This window comes from Sinohyriopsis cumingii, chromosome 4, assembly GCF_028554795.1.
Source record: "Sinohyriopsis cumingii isolate HCF-2022 chromosome 4, ASM2855479v2, whole genome shotgun sequence".
In the NCBI taxonomy this organism is placed as follows: Eukaryota; Metazoa; Mollusca; class Bivalvia; order Unionida; family Unionidae; genus Sinohyriopsis; species Sinohyriopsis cumingii.
In genome coordinates, this window is record NC_142964.1 from 141,444,792 (window position 1) to 141,451,218 (window position 6,427).

Below are 6,427 nucleotides of genomic sequence, written 5' to 3' on the forward strand. Positions count from 1 at the left end.
AAACAAATCCACTGCAAGAATGTAATGTTGGTCAAGAACTTGTGCAAAAATACTTTCAATTAAAAGGCATTACTTAATATATGTATTACACAATTATAAGATATGATCTTGCAAAATGATTTTGTGAAGATTCATTCACCTAGTCTAGAACACAAAACTCATTGTTGGTGTAGTCGTCATGCTTTTTTATTTTTTTTTAATTACCACATTTTTGCAGATGTTTTGTGATAGTTTATGTCTGTCAGTCCTTTGGTTCATCTGTGACCGTTTTCCATATAGCTGAACTCATTCTAAACTGTCTGAAGGAGAGTGATCAAAGTGTTTGTTTAATGTTTTAAGGGGGCTGAGTTGATGAAAACGAAGATTTCGTATCCTGAATGTAGCCCCCCCACCCGCGAGAGGGTGATATTGGGTTAGTGGTCAACTAGAAATCCATCTACAGGGAAGGTGACCATAGTTCGTGTGATATTTCATCAAGAAGAGTAAATGATAATAATGAAGATTTCTAGTTCTGTATGCAACTGGCTTCCAACTCTCTGATTCACATTATATCAAGGATGAGCAAAATCCATCGAGGGGTTTCAAAAATATCAGCAAATGCAAAACTTTATCCCAACCTAAACGCAGATCTTGGATAACCTTTAGCTTGAACCCAATGTCAAAAGTACGAGTGAGTCAGTCATCGTATCTACACCACCAGTCCAAATTCTGCGAGTAGTAAAGGGGCAGCGGTACATCGTGGTACCACATTCTTGTATATTGTCCCTCGTATCTAAACGGGATATAAAATTTGGCATGAGCCATGGGCTCAGCAGGGCCCTGTGCCGGCCATGTCGGAACGAGCGGCAAACGGGAGAAACTGGCTAGCTGCGAGTGGCACACAAAATGTTTCTTTAAAATCATGCAAGCAGGCATTACTTTGTTTCAGCATTGCATGGCATAGCTAAAATTACTTTGTTTTTTATATGTTCTGTATACCATCAGCCTGCTCAGATTTTTCCAGACGCTATATCGGTCACGTACAGTCTAATCTGAACGTCTGTCAGCACCATATTAAAATCAGATCTCCACTGTTATACATGAAGATCTGAGAGCAACCGCTTAAGGGTCATGTTCTTGTAACCTGTGCCATTACTATAATCGCTAAGTTTATGAGCCAATCAGAGGAAGTCTTACATCGTCGCGTTTGGAGACTGAGCAGTGTGGACGAAGAGCACGAATGTGTACCGAACGATTTGATACACTTTACGATTTTTGAAAACTGCATTTGCCTAATTCAAAGGTCACCAGAACACTGCCCTTAAGCGGTCGTTGCCAGATCTTGACGTAGGACAGCGGAGGTCTGATTGTAATCAGATTATTAGCACCTTCTTCCACAAAATCACGCATTTGAAAAAGCGTATAATTGTAGGTGTTTTGTTCCGCTACCTAGTCATCAGCTGCTTGTATGGCCTTAAGGCAGTGCAAATCTGTGTTGTCGTCTCCGCAGCCAAGCTCATCACTAACTTCATCAGATGTTGGCAGCATGCTAATCTCTACACCAGATGACTGAACTGTTTTACCTTGCTCCAGCCTACCTGGTTACACTTGACGGTCATATCACTATTAGCAGTGTCTACTGTGAGAATAGCACGTTTGGTACCGAAATCTAAGTTAAAAACCCATGACGCTATTCATTTCAAGCCCTTTTGCCAAAGCCATATTCAGTCGCCTTTTGTGCTGCTTGAACAGGCAGGCTGAGATTAACTTTTTCCTAATTCGTCGTGACGGGATGCCATTGTAGTACTGTGTAGAAGCTGGCTGTATTTGTTCAGATAGTTCAAATATTCCATGAGGCCGGCTCAGAATGGAAGTATTATTTACATTAGCTGTTACGGTCATTACCTTTTTGTTCATGCAGCAGCTTGACAATCTTATTGTATTTATTTACGGCAACTGTGAACTTTCTTTCAGAGATGGCGCTGTTTAGCAGTGCATCATAACGAGGAAGAGGGCTCAATTTAATTTTTTTCCAGAGAGCACGCTAATGTTCTGTAGTTCCGACAGCAGCTCTTTACAAGCTTAAAATTATGTATATGCCTTCGGTTTAGTACTTCATTGCATTGATTACGCATACATTCATCTTAATAAACGAACAGACTTTTGTTCGAGCTTGGTTCAACTTTAAACCTATGCGCTGACTTTGTTCTGCATATAGTTGGTTTTCTTTTCTTTATTTTGTTCTTTATTTTTTTTCTTCTGCTGGTCTTAATTAACTATTTACTGCGGCCCTCGCTGCAAATCCATTGCGTCTTTATAAAAAGCAATATTTAAATGGAGTGCTATGGAAAAGAAAATGAAGTTTGTTAGGCTGTCCGAAACTGGTTGCGAGGTATTATTATTATTGATGTCTCGAGTCAGAAAACTGTTCTGACGACGGTTTTGTTGTTTTTATCGTTCCCACAGACAACACATAGTTTATGATAAATTTAAAACTAGATCTTTCAAAATCACCTTGCGAACGCTGGCTATACCGCTGGCTATTATTTCAGTTTTGCCATTTTGACGAATACAACCGAGGTGCATGCCTTGTGAGACGCATTACGTTTTTTATTTTTCATGATCGTGTTATTATTAATTTCGTTTAGGATAAGTTAGACCCCTTCATCAGTGACAACGTTGTAGCAGAGCACGTTAGATTTGTGGCCTAAATTGTGCTAAGCTTTGTTTCTGCCGAGACGTGTATTTAATAGTGCATCTTAACATTCGTGGAAAGTTGCCAGTCGATACAATTTTCTGCTTGGGAAATCAGAGCTCAAAGCTCAAAGCTGTTGTGACTTCATGGGCAATCGAATGAAGGCTACAAAGACTGTTGAACATATTCAAATTCCTGTCATGCCGGTGCTTATAGAAACAGTCGTCAATATGTTGTTAACACCATCCACCATAATTACTCCGCGCTTGTACAGTCTCTGCCTGTACGGGAGTTTTAGCCTCGCTGGTCCAATTTAGGCGAAAATTATTTCCTATATAAGCAGCATAAGATGGAACTTTTCCCAATCCACACTCATAATATAATGGCTGTACTTGCAAGCAAGACGATTTTTAAGTCTATGAAGCTGATCTGTTCCCTGATATCACCAAATTCCAAAATGCATGCAGCATTATTTGTATGGGCCAGAAAGGTCGTGTCCTTAAGCCTCTGCAAAGGTCCGTCTTTTGTCCGAATACTGCGATGCCTTGGAGTGTTTTCATATTCAAATATGAAGCTGCTATTTTAGTAACAGTCACGCCCGAGATACCCAGAGGACATTATGTTTGTACATTGTTTCGATCCTTAAATCGCAGTTACACCAATCTGAAAGCACGTGGACTTGTGCGCTGAATGGTACGTGTCAATTCCAAATTGACACAGATACTCTTGCACAAACGTTTTGGATTCTTTGTCGGTTTCCGGCACATACACTCCGATATTCTCGTCGATTTTAGGCACCAATACTTCGACATTCTCGTCGATTTTAGGACTGGCAGGCGAAAAATTGTTCTTCGCTTTAAGTTATCTATAATGCAGGTTTCGATTTCTGCATACAACTGGCTTCCAGATCTCGAACGAGATGGTGTATGCGGGTGGCAAACATAAACGCAAAGCCTGATTGGCCAATATGAGTTGTTCAAGGTTGAAGAAGTCCGTATGTCTAATCTTAAGGCCAGAGTCCATAATTTGATCAGATCTCATGTAGCTTAACATTGGGCGATAAGCACAAGCCATGTCGTTATTGGTGTAGTTAAGGAGGATTTCCTCAACCCATTCCTTGTACGTGACAGCTTGATGATGTTTTTTGCGCCGACGATGACCTTGAGTACATCTATACAAAAGCCGAAGTCAGTGGTATGGCACAAGAAAAGTTACCATGTTCGTCCGCTTCTGCCTTGTGTGAAGGAAGTTGACGTTGAATTTGGGACGGTTGCTTTCATTTCAACACATCGACTTTGGAATCCCTCACGCCAGTGCCGACCTTGGTCATGGATAAGTGGGTATCGTCAGCGTGGACTGTTGTGTTCTATGTAAATATCACCAATGGACCAGCGCTGAGAGCGTAGTCGTCATTATAGTGAACAAGGCCTATAATAGTCGATAGTCATGGCGATATCGATGTTATGCAGGGAGGACTTAACTTCTTTGTTACCGATGAGATAGTGGTCATTGTAGAACCGTTATAGACAATTGTCACCTTGCACGTTTCGGTGTAGTCGGTACCTTCTCTCTTTGTAAATTTTCTGACAAACTAGGTAAATTCGGCGAGAAGAAGGTATCGCTAGGAGTTCCGCATCTGCGTCTTCACACGATCCTTTTTATTAAAATAGCGCGCTTCGTACCAGCAGTACTACATTTCTCGAATGTTGCGGTCATCTGTGTTACCCATGTCAAGGGCAGGATCTTGTACATCTTGTAAGCATGTCATCACAAAAGAATATGCTGTACCGCCAGCTTCTAATACGGTAAGATTCGCAGCCCTGCGCCCACCGCTAAGTTTAAATGGATAGCATCGCGCGTTTCACCCGTCATATTCTTTGTTGCAATCAAGTTTACAGCGAACTATGGACCCAGTGCAGCAACTTTATAACGGGTCACCTCATTGACAGCAGCATACGTTCTGAGTGGCATATTATTGACCATGGATAGTGCCAACTTGATGAGGTGATCACGTAATATTTCTACGGCATTGTTCCTGTCAATGGCACCGAGAGATTTGTTTACTCTTGTCATGGTGATCGTGGTATACGAAGTGTCGGCCTTGGCGGCTACTCTGGCCGGTTCAGTGGTAGCCACTACTTCTACCCTAGCGATCAGTCCGCCCGACGTACGCTGATAACTCGCACTTTTACAGTGCGTAACGGGGTTATCATAATATGCCAACAGTAAGCGCAATCATGGGTAGGATGTACAGATATCACCGTGGTGACCTGCAATTTACCGGGCACAACATTGTAACACTGGCCCAGAATGGTGTTCTCGGGGTTTTCCGTGGCGCAATACTAAGAGCTGTTGCGGGCTTGAGTGCGCAATGTTGACGCTGTAATTAGCGGAACTGACATCAATCGGTGTGGAAAAGGTCGGTTTATTGCCAGTTGTGCTAATTTTGGTACCGTCGTATTTATTCGTGGTCAGGGCAGCCGCTATCAGTTTTACTGTAATCCGTGTAGCGCTATTAATGAAGGAAAAAAATATTGCTGGCCGAAAAGGAGAGAAAAGGCTGAGAGTGGACGTTGAGTTAGCTGTAGTAGACTTGGAGAGACGACAACAGCGCAATCGCAGCCGCGACAATCATGATAAACTTGCATTCTTGCTCAGTAAATGACCGGGGCTCTGTGGCCATTCTTGACCTGTACTCTGGTGGGACCATCTTTTGCATATCAACACCTATCTCATCTGGTGTCTTTTTCAAATCTGTCTTGGACGGCCTGCTTTAAACAATCAATCTTTTCGCAAGTCTCATCTGTTGCATTTACGGAACGGGTAGTGACCTTGACGTTGGTTTATATCCCAAAACTCGTTGTTGGCATTAACCTGTGCGAATCGTAATTAGGTTTAAAAGATCTAAGTGGATGCTTTGTTACATTAAGTTTAACATCTGACTGAGAAAATACAGAATTATTTTCTTGGTTCTGTTTAAGCCAACTGCCTTAAGTTCATGTTTGATTATTTTTATTTTTTCTAGAAATGTATAAAGTGTGGACAGGTCAGGGTTATCAGTGGTGACAATTGAGTTTTCAGTAAATATTACTGCTTGACACGAGTCTTCCATATTAAGTTTAGCTAGCACGTGTGTGTGTGTGTGTGTGTGTGTGTGTGTGTGTGTGTGTGTGTGTGTGAAATATGTGCAAATAAAAACTTTTAACCAAAACCATGACAAGACTATGGACGCATCCTCCACTCTAAACGTGACCGCATTGCCGCATATTTCCAATTTTGTTAGCGAAACAAAAATTCATCTGGCAACGAAAATCGTAACATAAGGTGACATGGTAGACTTCATATATATATGTTCATGATAACGTATCTGTTAGCAGCGTATCTATCTTACAAAAAGCTAAAAGTGATATATAAAGAACAATTTGTCAATCTTTAAATCGTTGCTTTTATACGGATGTCAGTCTTTGTTGATGTAAATCAGACGCACCTTAACTCTAACACGTGAAAGATGTATAGTTTACTAAAGACAAAACGTTTTTTATTCAAATTTTATTTCACTTTTGGCTTTATTCTGACAATAAAAGTCCCACAATGAAATCAATTGAATGCGAAACAAATCATAAGCGTATTGAATGAATAATTAGCAACGTTTATAAAAATGGAATTTTGATCTGACAATTTATCAATACTGATTACCCATGGGATTATTAGGACTAGAAACGTATAATAATTAAAAAAACGCCATTAGTGCAT